The sequence below is a fragment of the Bufo gargarizans genome, chromosome 1 (genome assembly GCF_014858855.1).
Source record: "Bufo gargarizans isolate SCDJY-AF-19 chromosome 1, ASM1485885v1, whole genome shotgun sequence".
NCBI lineage: Eukaryota > Metazoa > Chordata > Amphibia > Anura > Bufonidae > Bufo > Bufo gargarizans.
In genome coordinates this window covers 528,830,747-528,853,336 of record NC_058080.1, presented here as the reverse complement: position 1 = coordinate 528,853,336, position 22,590 = coordinate 528,830,747, and positions in this window count along the sequence as shown.

Genomic DNA, 22,590 nt, shown 5'->3' with positions numbered 1-22,590 from the left:
TTCTGATGTAGCAGAGCTGCCGATTGATTAGATTACGGTTGCAGCAAATGTGCGCGTTGCATCATTCCTATGGCAGCCCTGCTACACCGCAATCTGTAGTCACTCAACAGCTGTCCCGACCCTAAAGTGGCTTCACCTCTCTTCTACCAAACGTAGGGCTCTCATATTCCCATATATTCATTCTGAGTAGGATATGGCTTCTGACCAGTAATTAAAGTTGAATGTGGGTTACAATGTACAACAGGTTGGGAACTAGGGCATATGTGAACAATAATGCTGGGCCTATTCAGTGCGATTGTGTCCGCACTTGGCCGTGAGAAATCTATCATTACCAGAGTTTTCGGTTACCTGTATGAAAGTATTTGGCCTTCAGTCCTGTGCAGTTTTACAGTCTCATTGCTCTATCTCTCCCCCATGTCCAGGAAATGTAAAAGTGATAACTTGCATACACAGAGCACCGCAGCATGTTACTCCATTTTCCCAGCTATTATGATAATTATGAACAATTGCACAGTTTAGGCTCTGTTCACACTCGCATTGTGGCTTCCATTCATAATGCTATATCCCAGGCTACCACCTGAGGGTCAGCTTCATATGTCTGCTACATATTGCACCTCTGATTGTTTCATGTGAACATGGCCTTAGGGTTTCTTATTAATTCTGTGTTAGCAGATGGTGCTATATTTTCCAGGTTTTGTGGGTTGCTTTGGACATATGAAGCCCGTTCTTAAAAACTGACTTCCAATCTATAAAATAGTAAAGATGCGACCATACTATTCTAATATACCATAACCCCTAGGCTGACAGTTACCAGCTCTCCACATTTCAATGTAGCATAAAACAAACTGTTGTCTTACTATAACACTAGAGGGCGATATTGTGCAAGAAAAGCTGCAGAACAAAGACAAACATATCTACCAAGCTTCCAGTGTAATAGTCTTTATATGTACAGTATAATGCAAACTTATTCCGCAGCACTTTAGAATTGAGAACACAAAAGTAAAATACAGTATACAGCTTCAATACAGAGATGTGTGTGCTGAATTAGAAACAAGTCAATGGGTTTGCAAAAAATTGAGATTCAACGCGGACAGTATCTGTATTTTGCAGATCACAATTTGGGCGCTACAAAATAAATATGGTCATTGGAACAAGGCCTAAATAAATGATTGCTTCACACAATAGGTACGACTAATACAATAACTGGAGCGTGTGGCTTCATTCACTGTTGCATGGGTTGGTTCTGTATTGTACAGAAAAGGGTTTATGTACAAACAAAATCATACATTACATGGTGACAAACTACACTTCTACAAACAACAACTACACTACTCACAAAAAATTATATTTGGGATATTTGGCTTGTGGGTAGAGTTGAGCGGACACCTGGATGTTCGGGTTCGAGAAGTTCGGCCGAACTTCCCGGAAATGTTCGGGTTCGGGATCCGAACCCGATCCGAACTTCGTCCCGAACCCGAACCCCATTGAAGTCAATGGGGACCCGAACTTTTCGGCACTAAAAAGGCTGTAAAACAGCCCAGGAAAGGGCTAGAGGGCTGCAAAAGGCAGCAACATGTAGGTAAATCCCATGCAAACAAATGTGGATAGGGAAATGAATAAAAATAAAAATAAAATAAATAAAAATTAACCAATATCAATTGGACATCATAGCAGAGAATCTGGCTTCACGTCACCCACCACTGGAACAGTCCATTCTCAGATATTTAGGCCCCGGCACCCAGGCAGAGGAGAGAGGTCCCGTAACAGAGAATCTGGCTTCATGTCAGCAGAGAATCAGTCTGCATGTCATAGCAGAGAATCAGGCTTCACGTCACCCAACATTGGAACAGTCCATTGTCAGATATTTAGGCCCCGGCACCCAGGCAGAGGAGAGAGGTCCCGTAACAGAGAATCTGGCTTCATGTCAGCAGAGAATCAGTCTGCATGTCATAGCAGAGAATCAGGCTTCACGTCAGCCACCACTGCAACAGTCCATTGGCATATATTTAGGCCCAGCACACAGGCAGAGGAGAGAGGTCCCGTAACAGAGAATCTGTCTTCATGTCAGCAGAGAATTAGTCTGCATGTCATAGCAGAGAATCAGGCTTCACGTCAGCCACCACTGCAACAGTCCATTGTCAGATATTTAGGCCCAGCACCCAGGCAGAGGAGAGAGGTCCCGTAACAGAGAATCTGGCTTCATGTCAGCAGAGAATTAGTCTGCATGTCATAGCAGAGAATCAGGCTTCACGTCACCCAACATTGGAACAGTCCATTGGCATATATTTAGGCCCCGGCACCCAGACAGAGGAGAGGTTCATTCAACTTTGGGTAGCCTCGCAATATAATGGTAAAATGAAAATAAAAATAGGATTGAATGAGGAAGTGCCCTGGAGTACAATAATATATGGTTAAGGGGAGGTAGTTAATGTCTAATCTGCACAAGGGATGGACAGGTCCTGTGGGATCCATGCCTGGTTCATTTTTATGAACGTCAGCTTGTCCACATTGGCTGTAGACAGGCGGCTGCGTTTGTCTGTAATGACGCCCCCTGCCGTGCTGAATACACGTTCAGACAAAACGCTGGCCGCCGGGCAGGCCAGCACCTCCAAGGCATAAAAGGCTAGCTCTGGCCACGTGGACAATTTAGAGACCCAGAAGTTGAATGGGGCCGAACCATCAGTCAGTACGTGGAGGGGTGTGCACACGTACTGTTCCACCATGTTAGTGAAATGTTGCCTCCTGCTAACACGTTGCGTATCAGGTGGTGGTGCAGTTAGCTGTGGCGTGTTGACAAAACTTTTCCACATCTCTGCCATGTTAACCCTGCCCTCAGAGGAGCTGGCCGTGACACAGCTGCCTTGGCGACCTCTTGCTCCTCCTCTGCCTTGGCCTTGGGCTTCCACTTGTTGCCCTGTGACATTTGGGAATGCTCTCAGTAGCGCGTCTACCAACGTGCGCTTGTACTCGCGCATCTTCCTATCAAGCTCCAGTGCAGGAAGTAAGATGGGCACATTGTCTTTGTACCGTGGATCCAGCAGGGTGGCAACCCAGTAGTCCGCACACGTTAAAATGTGGGCAACTCTGCTGTCGTTGCGCAGGCACTGCAGCATGTAGTCGCTCATGTGTGCCAGGCTGCCCAGGGGTAAGGACAAGCTGTCCTCTGTGGGAGGCGTATCGTCATCGTCCTGCCTTTCCCCCCAGCCACGCACCAGTGATGGGCCCGAGCTGCGTTGGGTGCCACCCTGCTGTGACCATGCTTCATCCTCATCCTCCTCCACCTCCTCCTCATCCTCGTCCTCCTCGTCCTCCAGTAGTGGGCCCTGGCTGGCCACATTTGTACCTGGCCTCTGCTGTTGCAAAAAACCTCCCTCTGAGTCACTTCGAAGAGACTGGCCTGAAAGTGCTAAAAATGACCCCTCTTCCTCCTCCTCCTCCTCCTGGGCCACCTCCTCTTCCATCATCGCCCTAAGTGTTTTCTCAAGGAGACATAGAAGTGGTATTGTAACGCTGATAACGGCGTCATCGCCACTGGCCATGTTGGTGGAGTACTCGAAACAGCGCAACAGGGCACACAGGTCTCGCATGGAGGCCCAGTCATTGGTGGTGAAGTGGTGCTGTTCCGCAGTGCGACTGACCCGTGCGTGCTGCAGCTGAAACTCCACTATGGCCTGCTGCTGCTCGCACAGTCTGTCCAGCATGTGCAAGGTGGAGTTCCACCTGGTGGGCACGTCGCATATGAGGCGGTGAACGGGAAGGCCGAAGTTACGCTGTAGCGCAGACAGGCGAGCAGCGGCAGGATGTGAACGCCGGAAGCGCGAACAGACGGCCCGCACTTTATGCAGCAGCTCTGACATGTCGGGGTAGTTGTGAATGAATTTCTGCACCACCAAATTCAGCACATGCGCCAAGCAAGGGATGTGCGTCAAACCGGCTAGTCCCAGAGCTGCAACGAGATTTCGCCCATTATCACACACCACCAGGCCGGGCTTGAGGCTCACCGGCAGCAACCACTCGTCGGTCTGTTGTTCTATACCCCGCCACAACTCCTGTGCGGTGTGGGGCATGAGTTTCAGAATGGCCTGCTGACGTTTACCCCGGGCTGTGCTGAAGTTGGTGGTGAAGGTGTGTGGCTGACTGGATGAGCAGGTGGAAGAAGAGGAGGAGGAAGCCGAGAAGGAGGAGGTGGCAACAGGAGGCAAAGAATGTTGCCCTGCGATCCTTGGTGGCGGAAGGACGTGCGCCAAACAGCTCTCCGCCTGGGGCCCAGCTGCCACTACATTTACCCAGTGTGCAGTTAGGGAGATATAGCGTCCCTGGCCGTGCTTACTGGTCCACGTATCTGTGGTTAGGTGGACCTTGCCACAGATGGCGTTGCGCAGTGCACACTTGATTTTATCGGATACTTGGTTGTGCAGGGAAGGCACAGCTCTCTTGGAGAAGTAGTGCCGGCTAGGAACAACATACTGTGGGACAGCAAGCGACATGAGCTGTTTGAAGCTGTCTGTGTCCACCAGCCTAAATGACAGCATTTCATAGGCCAGTAGTTTAGAAATGCTGGCATTAAGGGCCAGGGATCGAGGGTGGCTAGGTGGTAATTTACGCTTTCTCTCAAATGTTTGTGAGATGGAGAGCTGAACGCTGCCGTGTGACATGGTTGAGATGCTTGGTGACGGAGGTGGTAGTGGTGTTGGTGGTACATCCCCTGTTTGCTGGGCGGCAGGTGCCAACGTTCCTCCAGAGGCGGAGGAAGAGGCCGAGGCGGCAGCAGCAGAAGAGGCCGAGGCGGCAGCAGCAGAAGAGGTAGCAGGGGGAGCCTGAGTGACTTCCTTGTTTTTAAGGTGTTTACTCCACTGCAGTTCATGCTTTGCATGCAGGTGCCTGGTCATGCAGGTTGTGCTAAGGTTCAGAACGTTAATGCCTCGCTTCAGGCTCTGATGGCACAGCGTGCAAACCACTCGGGTCTTGTCGTCAGCACATTGTTTGAAGAAGTTCCATGCCAGGGAACTCCTTGAAGCTGCCTTTGGGGTGCTCGGTCCCAGATGGCGGCGGTCAGTAGCAGGCGGAGTCTCTTGGCGGCGGGTGTTCTGCTTTTGCCCACTGCTCCCTCTTTTGCTACGCTGTTGGCTCGGTCTCACCACTGCCTCTTCCTCCGAACTGTGAAAGTCAGTGGCACGACCTTCATTCCATGTGGGGTCTAGGACCTCATCGTCCCCTGCATCGTCTTCCACCCAGTCTTGATCCCTGACCTCCTGTTCAGTCTGCACACTGCAGAAAGACGCAGCAGTTGGCACCTGTGTTTCGTCATCATCAGAGACATGCTGAGGTGGTATTCCCATGTCCTCATCATCAGGAAACATAAGTGGTTGTGCGTCAGTGCAGTCTATGTCTTCCACCGCTGGGGAAGGGCTAGGTGGATGCCCTTGGGAAACCCTGCCAGCAGAGTCTTCAAACAGCATAAGAGACTGCTGCATAACTTGAGGCTCAGACAGTTTCCCTGATATGCATGGGGGTGATGTGACAGACTGATGGGGTTGGTTTTCAGGCGCCATCTGTGCGCTTTCTGCAGAAGACTGGGTGGGAGATAATGTGAACGTGCTGGATCCACTGTCGGCCACCCAATTGACTAATGCCTGTACCTGCTCAGGCCTTACTATCCTTAGAACGGCATTGGGCCCCACCATATATCGCTGTAAATTCTGGCGGCTACTGGGACCTGAGGTAGTTGGTACACTAGGACATGTGGATGTGGCAGAACGGCCACGTCCTCTCCCAGCACCAGAGGGTCCACTAACACCACCACGACCATGTCCACGTCCGCGTCCCTTACTAGATGTTTTCCTCATTGTTATCGTTCACCACAACAACAAAAATATTATTTGGCCCAATGTATTGTATTCAAATTCAGCTGAATATAAATTTGAGGCCTAGTATTTAGGCGCTGGGTGACAGGTATAGATTTACTGACAGAATTAGACTTGGAAATGCACAGTAGCGTGTGTGTGAAGTTATTCTGAATGACCCTATGTGCACCTTGAATATTATATACCCTTTTAGGGATGTATTTAAAGTAGGCCTGATACAGCAGAAACCACTAAATTAGGAAATTGCTAAATTGGGAATTGTATTTCAACCCAGAACAAAAAATGTGCTTTGACGGACACTAAATAACTTGCCCAGCCAGAACAGTACACCAGTAACGACAGATTTAGCGGGATATAAATTTGAGGCCTAGTATTTAGGCGCTGGGTGACAGGTATAGATTTACTGACAGAATTAGACTTGGAAATGCACAGTAGCGTGTGTGTGAAGTTATTCTGAATGACCCTATCAGCACCTTGAATATTATATACCCTTTTAGGGATAGATTTAAAATAGCTCTGATACAGCAGAAACCACTAAATTAGGAAATTGCTAAATTGGGAATTGTATTTCAACCCAGAACAAAAAATGTGCTTTGACGGACACTAAATAACTTGCCCAGCCAGAACAGTACAGCGGTAACGACAGATTTAGCGGGATATAAATTTGAGGCCTAGTATTTAGGCGCTGGGTGACAGGTATAGATTTACTGACAGAATTAGACTGGGATATGGCCAAAAAATAACCACACTATTGCTGGTTAAATGCATTTGGTGTGACAGCTTGACCAACCACACTACTGAGGGTTAAATGCACTTGGTGACAGGCGCAGCATGCCCCTGATGTAGTATATGGCCAAAAAATGAACAGACTATTGCTGGTTAAATGCACTTGGTGTGACAACTTGACCAACCACACTACTGAGGGTTAAATGCACTTGGTGACGGGCGCAGCTTGCCCCTGATGTAGTATATGGCCAAAAAATAAACAGACTATTGCTGGTTAAATGCACTTGGTGTGACAGCTTCACCCTGGTGTAGGCTTTAGCCAAAAAACAACCACACCATTGAGGGTTAAATGCACTTGGTGACAGGCGCAGCTTGCCCCTGATGTAGTATATGGCCAAAAAATAAACAGACTATTGCTGGTTAAATGCACTTGGTGTGACAGCTTCACCCTGATGTAGGCTTTAGCCCAAAAACAACCACACCATTGAGGGTTAAATGCACTTGGTGGCAGCTTGTGCTGGCGCACCACAAGACACAAAATGGCCGCCGATCACCCCAGAAAAAAGTGACTGACAAACGGTCTGGGCAGCCTAAAAAGAGTGAGCAATTGAGTATCAGCAGCTCAATGACCCACAGCTGCAGATCGATCAATAATCAAGTCCTTTGGAGGAGTTAATCTGCCTAATCTCGCCCTACTGTCGCAGCCGCAACCTCTCCCTACGCTAATCAGAGCAGAGTGACGGGCGGCGCTATGTGACTCCAGCTTAAATAGAGGCTGGGTCACATGGTGCTCTGGCCAATCACAGCCATGCCAATAGTAGGCATGGCTGTGATGGCCTCTTGGGGCAAGTAGTATGACGCTTGTTGATTGGCTGCTTCGCAGCCTTTCAAAAAGCGCCAAGAAAGCGACGAACACCGAACCCGAACCCGGACTTTTACGAAAATGTCCGGGTTCGGGTCCGTGTCACGGACACCCCAAAATTCGGTACGAACCCGAACTATACAGTTCGAGTTCGCTCATCCCTAGTCCTAATCTATTCTTCCGGCATTCTTTTTCAACACTGAACTTAACACATTTCTTACAGTTCTGATTTGTCTTTCCCAAACTCCTCCTGTATGGCTTGCATGTGGAGCATTCATATGAAAATCACACTGTTTCTCTAACAAATACTCAGTTACTTTTTCTTTATCGATCTCTTTTAGAGCTTTCTTCAATGAATTCTTTGCTCCGACAAAATTAGATCCTTGGTCAGATCTAAGCTCTCTGACAGTATCTCTAATGGCTATGAAACATCTCAAACATCTCAAGACGTTGATGAATGTGTCAGTTAACATATCCTCTAACATTTCCAGATGAATTGCTCTGAAGCTCAGACATGTAAATATTCGTTCATATCTCTTGTACTCCTTGCGGTTCTGTCTGGTGATGAATGGGCCAAAACAATCCATTCTGTTATAAAGAAATGGTGGTAATGGGTTCACACGATCTGCCAGTAAATCTGCCATTCTTTGTTCTTCGGTAGGTCTACGTGCCTTTCTGCAGACTACACATTTACTTATATACTTTGCTATAACTTTGCTTCCTTTCACAATCCAGTAACCACCTTGTCTCAAACAGCTTTGGGTAAAGCTTCTTCCTTGATACAAGTATATGTTGTGGTAGTGATCAGTAATCAATCTTGTGAAGGTAGAGTTTTGGGGTAGAATTGCTAGATGCTTCACTCTGCTAGGTAACGAGGCATTTTCCAGTCTCCCTCCCACCTTCAGTATACTATCCTGCAGAACAAGATTAAGCTTTTACAAAGGGTGGTTGTTAGGAAGCCTTTAGGTTCTTGAATAAGTCTCTTCAACTCTTCACTGTAGAATCTCTATTGAATGAGTCTTATGACTGTTTCTTCAGCTTTTATTATTTCTTATACATTCAACAATTCTTTCTTTCTGATCCCCTTTGCCAAACGTTGAATTGCAGCTACTACGTTTATGACTGTATTCCATTTTGAACATCTGGCTAGTCTTCCAAGTATGTCATCTTGACACTTGGCAGCAGTGCTCAATGTTTGTACAACTTTTACTTCTTGATCACCCATAGACAAATCTGTGTAACCTTTACTGGGCGTGATTTCCTTTTTCCAGGAACTCTAGGCCTGTGAACCAGTTAGAATTTTTTTAATTCTGTTACATTCAGGCCTCTTGAAGCATGATCTGCTGGGTTATGCTTTGTGTCAGTGTGATGCCAATGTTCTGGATTTATTTCCCGAATTTTATCAACTTTGTTGGCGACAAAGATATGGACTCTTCGAGCTTCGTTGTTTATGTATCCTAGGACAACTTGTGAGTCTGTCAAAAAATATTCTTAATCTATTTTCAATTCCAATTCTTCTCTGAGAAACTTGCTTACTGATGCTGAAACTACGGCTGCTGTCAGTTCAAGTCTTGATATTGTCTGAATACTGGTGGGTGCAGCTCTGGCCTTTCCCATAACCAGGGCCCAGTGTATCTTTTCTTCTTCCATCACTCTGATGTAGGAGCACTGACCATAACCATAACTAAAAGTAATGAAGTTCTTTTTTCTTGTACTTTCCAAAATCATGAGGTACAAAACATCTGGGTATCCGAACTTCTCTCAAGTTTTGCAAGTCTCTTATCCAACTCTCCCACCTTGGCCTCAAATTTTCAGGTATGGGCTCGTCCCATCGCAACTTCTGTCTGCATAATTCTTGTAGTATTTATTTTGCTCTGAGGATTACTGGGGCCAAGAATCCCAATGGATCATATATAGAAGCCACTGCGGAAAGAACGGTCCGTCTAGTTGCAACTTTCTCTTCAATAGATACTTCAAAGAAGAACTTGTCATTCTCTACATTCCATCCCAATCCAAGTATGTTCTGAACTGGAAGATGATCATAATTGAGATCTACATTCTTCATTGTTGATGCATGTTCAAAGTCACTGATGGATTCCAGTACCTCTCTGTTGTTTGAGATGAATTTGTGAAGGCGCAGGTTTCCTCTTGCGCACAACTCTTTATTTTCTTTCACTAGTTTGATTGCAGATTCTGTGGACTCAAGACTTATAAGACATCATCTACATGAAAGTTTTTCTTTAGAAAATTTTCTGCTGATGGGCAATCCTTTTCATTCTGATTGGCCAGGTACTTCATACCATAAGTGGCGCAAACCTGGAGACGATGCTGCTCCAAACAAGTGTACTTTCATTCTGTATTCTGCTGGCTCTGAATCTGCATCTCCGTCCTCCCACCATAGAAACCTCAGGAAGTCTCTATCTTCATTTTTCACATGAAACTGGTGGAACATCTTTTCAACGTCACACATGACTGCTACGGGATACTTTCTGAATCTGCAGAGTACTCCAGGCAGAGTGGTTGTTAGATCTGGTCTTTTTAGTAGATGATCGTTTAAAGCAACACCATCATACTTTGCTGAGCAATCAAATTAAACTCTAATCATATCTGATTTCTTTAAGTGGTAGACACCTTGATGTGGGATGTACCACATTTCTCCTTCTGTAGGCTGATTATTAAGTTTCTCTGCATGTCCTTCTTCAAGAATGCCTTCCATGAATTTCAAATAATCATTCTTCAGTTTGGGATCTCTTACCATCCTTTTCTTCAAACATTTCAATCTTGCTAGAGAAAGATTTCTGTTATTTGGCAGACGAGGTAGTTCTCTAAAAGGTAAGGGCATTTTTTATTTTTTGGGGATGTTACAAGGCTTTTAGAAGCAAACTTTTTAAGGACCAGTTCAGGTCTGAAGTCACTTTGTGAGGCTTACATAATAGAAACCACCCAAAAATGACCCCATTTTATAAACTACACCCCTCAAGGTATTCAAAACTGAGTTTACAAACTTTGTTAACCCTTTAGGTGTTCCACAAGAATTAATGGAAAATATAGATACAATTTCAAAATTTCACTTTTTTGGCAGATTTTCAATTTTAATATTTTTTTCTAGTTACAAAGCAAGGGTTAACAGCCAAACCAAACTCAATATTTATGGCCCTGATTCTGTAGTTTACAGAAACACCCCATATGTGGTCGTCAACTGCTGTACTCAGGAGAGGTTAGGCAATGTGTTTTGGGGTGTCATTTTACATATACCCATGCTGGGTGAGATAAATATCTCGGTCAAATGCCAACTTTGTATAAAAATAATGTGAAAAGTTGTCTTTTGCCGAGATATTTATCTCACCCAGCATTGGTATATGTAAAATGACACCCCAAAACACATTCTCCAACTTCTCCTGAGTACGGCGATACCACATGTGTGACACTTTTTTGCAGCCTAGGTGGGCAAAGGGGCCCACATTCCAAAGAGCACCTTTCGGATTTCACAGGCCATTTTTTACAGATTTTGATTTCAAACTACTTTGCACGCATTTGGGCCCCTAAAATGCCAGGGCAGTATAACTACCCAACAAGTGACCCCATTTTGGAAAGAACACACCCCAAGGTATTTCGTGATGGGCATAGTGAGTTCATGAAAGTTTTAATTTTTTGTCACAAGTTAGTGGAATATGAGACTTTGTAAGAAAAAAAAAAAAAGAATCATCATTTTCCGCTAACTTGTGACAAAAAATAAAAAGTTCTATGAACTCACTATGCCCATCAGCGAATACCTTAGGGTGTCTACTTTCTGAAATGGGTAATTTGTGGGGTTATTCTACTGTCTAGGCATTGTAGAACCTCAAGAAACATGACAGGTGCTCAGAAAGTCAGAGCTGCTTCAAAAAGCGGAAGATTTCGTTTTTTTTTTTTAAACTTTACAACTGAAAGTGAAAAATGTCATTTTTTTTGCAAAAGTTTCGTTAAATTTCGATTAATAACAAAAAAAGTAAAAATGTCAGCAGCAATGAAATACCACCAAATGAAAGCTCTATTAGTGAGAAGAAAAGGAGGTAAAATTCATTTGGGTGGTAAGTTGTATGACCGAGCAATAAACGGTGAAAGTAGTGTAGTGCAGAATTGTAAAAAGTGGTCTGGTCATTAAGGGGGTTTAAGCTAGGGAAGGCTGAGGTGGTTAAACTAATGAGGATGAAATTGTTTAGGTGATCTGCATTGATAAAGGGGGGGGGGGGGTGTTGGAGTGTAGATTAAGAACCTGAGTCCAAAATTAGCAGTGTCTTTTTTTTGTTTTTTTTTGTTAGTACTTGGAGGAAGCAGACCGGGACTGCTAATAAAGGAATTTGTAAAGCTATGTCACACCTGACTGTATCACAGCCAGATACCCCTTAACAGTATTCTCCACAGAGTCCGCCATAACAGTGTGTCCTCCACAGATCCCCCATAACAGTGTGCATGTGCACTGCTATGGAATTTCAAAAAATAAGAGCCAGTGATCAGCTATTATCAGAGCACTCATAGTATAATGGAGGATGACCATGTAGGCACACTGTGCTCTCCCCTCACTTCAGGGGCCCGGATGGGACAGCCCCTTTTTACACCTTGTGGTTTTATAAACTGCACCATGAAAAAACAGAAGTGCCCTGGCTATTAATAAGGCTACTTTCACACTTGCGCTTGATCGGATCCGTTCTGAACGGATCCGATCATATTAATGCAGACGGAGGCTCCGTTCAGTACGGATCCGTCTGCATTAATAACTTAGAAAAAATTCTAAGTGTGAAAGCAGCCTGAGCGGATCCGTTCAGACTTTCAATGTAAAGTCAATGGGGGACGGATCCGCTTGAAGATTGAGCCATATGGTGTCATCTTCAAGCGGATCCGTTCCCATTGACTTACATTGTAAGTCTGAACGGATCCGCTCGCCTCCGCACGGCCAGGCGGACAGCTGAACGCTGCAAGCAGCGTTCAGCTGTCTGCCTGTCCGTGCGGAGGCGAGCGGAGCGGAGGCTGAACGCCGCCAGACTGATGCAGTCTGAGCGGATCCGCTCCATTCAGACTGCATCAGGGCTGGACGGAGGCGTTCGGGTCCGCTCGTGAGCCCCTTCAAACGGAGCTCACGAGCGGACCGACGAACGCTAGTGTGAAAGCAGCCTTACGCGGGGTCCATGTCCAGAATTCCCATTGAAAATGGGAAGGAATAAAAATCCACGCCAAAACTTCCTTTAAAAAGTGTTTTATAAAATTAGAAGAAAAAAAAACCTAAAAAAAAGAAAAAAAATGCGGATTCTGCATTAGATTTTTTTAAGCACAGAAAATACTCTGTGTAAACATACCCATAGTGGCTGCAGGATCAGCAGTTTACAGTAGCTTTCTACAATCAGCTGCTGTGGTTGCAACCGCTGTCGGTGCCTACAAAGTCCTGTAATGCTGCTAGTCCAATATTTCAGGATTTGGGGCCCCACTTTCAATTTTGCCCAGGGTCACACTTTGTCTAAAAACGGCCCTGGATGTACACCTAATAAAATGTCTTCTGCTAACTACAGTGTGTGAGCATCTGGAGCAGGACCAACTAATAGAACAGCCCCCTGGGCAACTGCCCACTGGAAAATGTCCTTGTACCTTGTACGGTCTATGGCCAATCGCCCCTGAGTCTGGGGTTTGTTGCTTAAAGGGGTTGTCTCACTTCAGTAAGTGGCATTTATCATGTAGAGAAAGGTAATACAAGGCACTTACTAATGTATTATTATTATCCACATTGCCTCCTTTGCTGGCTTGATTAATTTTTCCATTACATTATACACTGCTTGTTTCCATGGTTACACACCACCCTGCAATCCATCAGTGGTGGTCGTGTTTGCACACTATAGGAAAAAGCGTCAGCCTCTCTGGTGGCCGGGACCACGGGGGCTCATATAGGCCTTTGTTTTTTCCTATATTGTGCAAGCACGACCACCACTGGGGGCACCATTACTAATGACGACACTCTGCGAGACGGTGCACAGTTCACATATGAGAGGATTAGATACAGTAGTTCAGCAGGCAGTATCACATATGAGAGGATTAGATACAGTAGTTCAGCAGGCAGTATCACATATGAGAGGATTAGATACAGTCGTTCAGCAGACAGTATCACATATGAGAGGATTAGATACAGTAGTTCAGCAGACAGTATCACATATGAGAGGATTAGATACAGTAGTTCAGCAGGCAGTATCACATATGAGAGGATTAGATACAGTCGTTCAGCAGACAGTATCACATATGAGAGGATTAGATACAGTAGTTCAGCAGGCAGTATCACATATGAAAGGATTAGATACAGTAGTTCAGCAGACAGTATCACATATGAGAGGATTAGATACAGTAGTTCAGCAGACAGTATCACATATGAGAGGATTAGATACAGTAGTTTACCAGACAGTATCACATATGAGAGGATTAGATACAGTAGTTTACCAGACAGTATCACATATGAGAGGATTAGATACAGTAGTTCAGCAGACAGTATCACATATGAGAGGATTAGATACAGTAGTTCAGCAGACAGTATCACATATGAGAGGATTAGATACAGTAGTTTACCAGACAGTATCACATATGAGAGGATTAGATACGGTAGTTCAGCAGGCAGTATCACATATGAGAGGATTAGATACAGTAGTTCAGCAGACAGTATCACATATGAGAGGATTAGATACAGTAGTTCAGCAGACAGTATCACATATGAGACGATTAGATACACAGTTCAGCAGACAGTATCACATATGAGACGATTAGATACAGTAGATCAGCAGACAGTATCACAAATGATGGGATTAGAAACACAGCCCACCTGCTTGGCAATTTTTGGAAGTCCCATAGCAGTGAATAGGGAGGATACTCTGCATGCATGGGGTGCTCTCCGTTCTCTTCAGGGCCTGTGCCAAAGGTGGGACCCGCATCTATTTGACATTTATGGCATATCCTAGTGGTATGCCATAAATGTCCCAGATGGAAATATCCCTTTACTAAATTGCAATACACCCCTAGATACCTATAAAAAAAATGGGTGCAGGAGTTTCCAGGGTTACAGACCACCCTGCAATCCATCAGTGGTGGTCGTGCTTGCACACTATAGGAAAAAGCATCAGCCTCTCTGGTGGCCGGGACCATGGGAGCGCATATAGGCTTTTTTTTTTTTTGTGCAAGCACGACCACCACTGATCGATTACAGGGTGGTCTGTAACCATGGAAACGAGCAGTGTATAATGTGATGGAAAAATGAATCCAGCCAGCAAAGGAAGCAATATGGATAATCACAATACATTAGTAAGTACCTTGTATTAACTTTCTCTACATGATAAATGCCAATTACTGAAGTGAGACACCCCTTTAAGGTCTGCTTGTTCTGTAGCTGCATCCCCCAATTTGCCTACCAAAATAACATGGCCTGGCCCTGTTTCTAACACAAATGTGAACAAGCTCTTACAGCTGAATGATATCAACAAGGAAAATGATTCTATAAGAATCAGTGATATCCTCTAGAAACCTTCATCATATCCAAAAATCTGTAGGTGCTAATGTCCCTTATATTAGACTGGGCTGCAACATCTTCACAGTCACAGGTTCATCCACTAAAACCATGGGCTGTGGGTCAATGGCTACTGGTCATGTGACCTGTCTCACTAAATCTGTCACACAGCCTGACCCAGATAAGCCTCCGTGCCAGAAGGTCAAAGCAGATTATCATTTATGTAACAGAATTTTCCCATTAACCTAAAAAGAACATTCCTATTCTTACTCCAGCGGGCAGCGGGACTGCTAATACATGGCAATATATTCCTTGTATGCTACCTAACATACCTCCGTGTGGGCCCCTCCACCAGGATCTGGACAGAGCGCCTCTAGCTGGTGTGTTAGGGTTTGGCAGGATTCTCATCCAAGTACTAGAGTGTGGATAGGGGTAGTCTGGATAAAACAATATTTTTATTTATTTCTGTAGTAAAAACATTTCTGTCGTTTTGGGACATGGGGCACGTCTTGTCCCAAAGAGGGTTGCAGTCTTCTCCCTGAACCCCCACCCCTCAATTATCCAAAAGAACGGCACCCACTATGGCCAGCACAACACAACCCTCTATTAGGTGATCACCATGTACTGCCCTGCAGGATACTACTGGCTTGGATAAAGATGTAAAATGACCTCAGATTTATGTCTCTCTGGCTCCATGGCGCATCATTTCTAACTGCCGGTGTTACATTTTCACCTCTGTAGGAGGGGCTTAACTGTGTGCTCCGCCCACTGACAGGTAACTGCTATGCCCCAGACTCAATTACTGGCCTTGGAGTCATGGAGATAGCACACTTACCAACATTTTGGCTGGTAAACTTGGGTCATCTAAACCCTGCCCCCTGGGAACACCCAAAAACCTACTGGGGGCAATAAAGCAGTTGTTATAACTACCAGGGGCACTACAAAGGAAAATATAACTATGGGTGCACTATTGGGAGGTACTATACTAGGGAATTATTGGGTCCATTGTAATACTTGGGACACTTACTAATGAGAGCACTGTGGGAGAGGATTAGATACACAGCTCAGAAGACAGTATCACATGATTGGATTAGATACAGCAGGTCTGCAGACTATCACACATGATACCTATAAAAAACTTTATTTATTATAAAATCGTCTTGGATTTCTGTAGCTCTGGTCCTTTAAGGGAGGGGGTGGCTCCTTCTTCACTTTCTCCTGGGATTCTTCCATTGGAGAAGGTTGAGTGTTGCACGTCAGGCAGATTTTCGGAGGCTGAAGAGATTGACACACAGCTCTCAAATTGTATTGAAAAGAAAGAAAATATAGATCAGCAAAAAATTCACAAACACAAGGAGAAAGGCAGCCAAACCTACCCGATCTGGTCCTGTGCTGCTCATCAGATGCCCCTAAGGGTCCATTCACACGCCCGGCCGGCACCCCCATAGAACTGCCTATTCTTGTCCGCAATTGCGTACTAGAATAGGACATGTTCTATTGTTTTTTTGGGAGCTGCGGACCGGAAGATCGTGCCGTGCTCCGGAAATGCAGATGCGGAGAGCACATTGTGTGCTCTCCACATCCATTCCATCCCCATAGAGAATAAATGGGTCCGCACCCGTTTCGCACAATTGCAGAACGGATGCGGACCACACTTGCGGACGTGTGAATGGAGCCTAATTGTGAGAGTCATCCCTGGAGAGTGAGGCTTGAGTCAGTGTGTCACCTCAATTTGTACCCACCCCCGATTATAACATCATATGTAAATAAGACATGGCCCCCATTATGATACCATGAGTAAGTGTCACGGATGATGTTGCAGATAGCTGGAACTTATAAATAAACATTTGACTGTCTTGATCCCAAACTAAGGAGCATATGGGTGAGCCCTATAAATCCCTAAGAGCTCTCCCTGACTGCTATGCCCATGCATGGGTCTCAATGGTAGACGATTGCATGCCCATGTGCCTAAGACTGTGTGACACCTGAAAACCCTATAATATTGAGGGGACACGACCACCGGCTCCCTGCACTTAATACGGATGGAGTCAGGGTCACCTAGAATCAAGCCAGCAAGGAAACACAAATAAAGGAAAGGACTTATCTGAGCAAACAGCAGCAGCAGCCTCCAGCAGTGAACACCTCATCCAGGAAGTAGTATAAACCGCAAAGTGAGGCAGCATAGGAGGGAATATAAAGGGAGACAATTAGTCTAAATAGGTGACACCTGGGAGAAGGAAAGGAGATGAGAAAGTGAAACCAAAACAAAGAATATCATGCAAGAGGTAGAGAAGAATGTCTGCCAGACCTTCGCACAGAACTGGTGGTGACAGTACCCCTCCCTCTACGGGTGGACTCCGGAAACTCAGAGCCCACCTTCTCAGGATGAGACCTATGGAAAGCCCTGATGAGACGAGTGGCCTTAATGTCCGCCACTGGGACCCACATCCTCTCCTCAGGACCATAGCCCTGCCAATGAACGAGGTACTGGAGAGAACCGCGGATAATGCGAGAATCCACAATCCTAGAGACCTGAAATTCAAGATTACCATCAACAACAATCGGAGGAGGAGGTAAAGAGGAGAGTACAGTGGGTTGGACATAAGGTTTTAATAGGAACCTGTGAAAAACATTATGGATCTTTCAAGTCTGAGGAAGATCGAGACTGAAGGCAACGGGATTGATGACGGACAAGATCTTGTAAGGCCCAATAAACTTAGGACCCAACTTCCAGGAGGGAACCTTCAGTTTGATATTCTTTGTAGACAACCACACCAGATCACCCACATTCAGGTCCGGACCAGGCACACGTCTCTTATCCGCCACACGCTTATATCTCTCACTCATCCTCTTCAGATTACCCTGAATCTTTTGCCAAAAAAATGACAAAGACGAGGAAACTCTCTACTCATCAGGTAAACCAGAAGACCCCTCTCCAGAGAATGTCCCAAACTGCGGATGAAACCCATATGCACCAAAAAATGGTGACTTATCAGAGGATTCCTGGCGACGGTTATTTAAAGCAAACTCAGCAAGGGACAAAAAAGAATACCAATCCTCCTGATTCTCCGCCACAAAACAGCGCAGATATATCTCCAGATTCTGATTGACGTGTTCGGTCTGACCATTCGACTGCGGGTGAAAAGCAGAAGAGAACGACAACCGAATCCTCAAGCGAGAACAGAAGGCCTTCTAGAATTTGGAAACAAATTGCGTGCCCCTATCAGAAACGAGTTGCAGTTTAACAATGTGATCAACAAACGCTTGCACCAACGTCTTAGCATTGGGTAACCCAGGAAAGGGAATGAAATGCGCCATTTTGCTAAATATGTCCACTACCACCAGGATCACCGTCTTCCCTGAGGAACGAGGTAGGTCCGTAATGAAGTCCATGGACAGATGCGTCCAAGGACGGGAAGGAATGGGTAACGGGAGGAGAGAACCCGATGGCCATGAATGAGGGACCTTAGCACGAGCACAGGTCTCGCAGGCTGCCACAAAACCCTCAACCGTCTTACGAAGAGCCGGCCACCAGAATTTCAGAGCAATGAGATCCACTGTGGCTGTACTCCCCGGATGCCCAGCAAGGACAGTATCGTGGTGCTCCTTAAAAACCTTGTGTCGTAAAGCGAGAGGCACAAACAACCTCCCAGGAGGACAAAGATCAGGAGCCTCTGTCTGGGCTGCCTGAACCTCTGCCTCCAAATCAGGATAAAGAGCAGAGACGAACACCCCTTCAGCCAAACTCGGACCCAGGTCTTCAAAGTTCCCCCCTCCCGGAAAACAACGTGACAGGGCATCCACCTTCACATTTTTAACCCCAGGGCGGAATGTGGCAACAAAGTTAAACCTAGAAAAGAACAATGACCATCTGGCCTGTCTCGGGTTCAGACGCTTGGCCGATTCCAAGTAGGTCAGATTCTTATGGTCGGTAAACACGGTAATAGGGTGTCTGGCTCCCTCTAACCAATGGCGCCATTCCTCAAAAGCTAATTTGATGGCCAACAACTCCCTATCTCCCACATCGTAATTTATCTCTGCAGAGGAGAGTTTCCTTGAGAAAAAGGCACACGGTCGCCATTTGGCAGGAGAGGCGCCCTGAGATAAGACCGCACCCACACACCCACCTCAGAAGCGTCCACCTCAACAATAAAAGGTAGAGAGAAATCAGGTTGTACCAAAATGGGAGCGGAAGCAAAACTCTCTTTGATACTAGAAAAGGCTTTAAGCGCATTTACCGACCACAAGGAAAAATCTACCCCCTTTTTAGTCATATCAGTGAGTGGCTTAACAACAGAGGAATTATTCAAAATGAACTTTCTGTAATAATTGGCAAAACCCCAAAACCGCATCAGCGCCTTCTGATTCTCAGGAAGCTCCCAATCAAGCACAACACGGACCTTCTCAGGGTCCATGCGAAAACCAGAAGCGGAGAGAAGAAAACCAAGAAATTGAATCTCCGGAACCGCAAACACACATTTTTCCAGTTTAGCGTACAATTTATTCTCCCGCAGAATCAGCAAGACCTGACGTAGGTGGTCCTGATGAGTCTTGAAATCAGGAGAAGAAAATCAAAATGTCATCCAGATACACCAGTACAAATTTCCCAATTAAATGATAAAAAATGCTGTTCACAAAATGTTGGAAGACGGCCGGAGCATTCATCAAACCAAAGGGCATAACCAAATTCTCGAAATGACCCTCAGGGGTATTGAAAAAGCCGTTTTCCATTCGTCCCCTTCCCTGACCCTGACTAGGTTGTATGCCCCTCTTAAATCCAACTTAGAAAAAACTTTAGCCCCAACAATCTGGTTAAACAGATCCGGGATCAGAGGAAGCGGATATGGGTCACGAATTGTGATACGGTTCGGCTCCCTAAAATCCAAACAAGGTCTTAAAAAAACATCTTTTTTCTTAACAAAAAAAACCCAGCGGCAACAGGTGACTTCGAGGGTCGGATGTGTCCCTTTCTCAGAGATATAAGTACGCATAGCGACTCTTTTAGGTTGGGAGAGATTGTATAAACGTGATTTTGGCAGCTTGGCGCCTGGGATGAGATTAATAGGGCAGTCGTACTCCCGGTGAGGGCGCAACTCCTGGACACCACTCTCGGAAAACACATCCGAAAATTCTGAGAGAAAAGATGGTACAGTCTTGGTAGAAACCTCTGAAAGAGATGCCAAGAGGCAATTCTCTCTGCAAAACTCACTCCAACCATTTATTTGCCTTGCTTGCCAATCAATGGTGGGGCTATGTTTAGTGAGCCTGGGTAGCCCCAACACTAGAGGAGTAGGTAAACCGCTTAGGACGAAACACAATATATCCTCAACATGAGCGTCACCCACAGTTAAATGGATATTGTGAACTATGCCCTTTAACGATCTTTGAGAAAGTGGAGCGGAATCAATAGCAAAAACAGGTATATCCTTTTCCAAAGTGCATACCTGGAAACCATGCGTTATTGCAAATTGATTATCAATGAGATTGACAGCTGCTCCACTATCTACAACAATCTCACAAACAATGTTCTTGCTGTCTAGCGCCACCCTGGCAGGTAGGATAAAACGGGAACTACAAGCAAACGGCAAACCTCCTGTTTCCGCATCAACCTTGCCAATAGTAGCCAATGGAAAGTTTTTTGAGGGTTTTTTTCTTTTTGTTTTTCTTTTATTACCCTCAGTATACTCCATGAATCTCCTAGAGGGGCAAACCTTAGCCAAATGATTTATACCCCCACAACAGAAACAAACCCTTATCTGAGAGCTGAATCCTCTACTATTAGAGGCAAGCAAACCCAGCTGCATGGCCTCCTCCTCAGAGGGGATTGAGAGAGACTGAGACCCCTGGGCACTGAATGAGACAGCCCCACTGTCCTTGGGCTGAATATGACTGGAAGGAGTAGTCTCCTCTCTTTCTCGAAGACGCCTGTCAATACGAACAGCTAGTGACATGGCAGAGTCTAACGAGGCTGGTCTCTCATGAAAAGCAAATGCATCTTTCAATCTTTCTGAAAGACCATGGCAAAATTGACTTCGGAGTGCAGCATCATTCCAACCAGTATCAGCGGCCCATCTCCGAAATTCAGAACAATATATCTCTGCGGACTGTTTACCCTCGCATAAAAGACGCAGTTTAGATTCAGCCAGAGCAATACGATCCGGGTCATCATATATCTGCCCTAGGGCTACAAAAAATTCATCCACCGATCGGAGGGGCCGTGCCCCCACCAACAGTGAAAAGGCCCAAGACTGAGCGTTATCCCTGAGCAGCGAGATGATGATCCCCACCCTCTGCTCCTCACCAGAGGAATGGGGAAGTAGGCGAAAATCGAGTTTGCAAGCCTCTCTAAAGCGAACAAAATTCTCACTACCCCCGGAGAACGTATCCGGAAGCGAGATCTTAGGCTCGGAACAAACTCCATGAACGCCAGAAAACGCCGGTCACCTGAAACTGAGACACAGTTTTACGGAGATCTGCTACCTCCAGCGAAAGACCTTGCATACGGTCAATAAAGGCTGAAACTGGATCCATGCTTAAGACAGTTATGGCGGTTTATAATGTCACGGATGATGCTGCAGATAGCTGGAACTTATAAATAAACATCCGACTGGCTTGATCCCAAACTAAGGAGCATATGGGTGAGCCCTATAAAACCCTAAGAGCTCTCCCTGACTGCTATGCCCATGCAAGGGTCTCAATGGTAGATGATTGCATGCCCACGTACTTAAGACTGTGTGACACCTGAAAACCCGAGATGAGAAAGTGAAACCAAAACAAAGAATGTCATGCAAGAGGTAGAGAAGAACGTCTGCCAGACCTTCTTACAGAACTGGCGGTGACAGTAAGTGAGTCATCTGACAGGATTCTAAAGATGACATCAAAAGCAGCGTCTCACCATGAGAGCGGCCATATTGAATGTAATAAGATACAGTAATAACACATCTATGGTCTATTCAGACCCTAAATTCCCTGTAGGGGTCCCTAACTGAAAATAAAAATATTTCTTTATTGGTTATTATTTTAAAATAGATGAACCAAACAACTATAGAAAACTATTACAATTATCAGTGTCTGATGGAGGGTACAATTGGAGTGTATAAATGTATTTGTCTTTGTCACATGTAGCCACTATGGAGTGCAGTGCCTCCCATTCATTTATATGGGGTATAGCTGCACTTACAAGCCTCTGCTGTTACTTTGTTTGTGCATTCATACAATGTGATGGCAGGTTGGGCGCTCCTATTAAGATCCTTTTATCGTTCGGCCTTTATATTCAGGCTGGACAACAGTGAAACAATGTTGCTAGGTTTATGTGTACTTTTAAAGCTGCCACTAGTCTGCTCAATTCACTTGTCTCTAGGCTACACTCTACACTTTTGTGCTACTGACTGCTCTATTTCATCCATAGAAGTCACTGTTCGCGCTAAACCGCTCATGTGGCATGCTCAATTCCACTCCTCAATGTCTGGTGCTGTCTCTGCAGCGTACTCTTTTATTACTAGTCCCTAACATTTCAGGCACTGTTTAAAATACAGGACGTCATACCACCCCTCCCCTCCTGTATTTTAAACAGTGCCTGAAATGTTAGGGACTAGTAATAAAAGAGTACGCTGCAGAGACAGCACCAG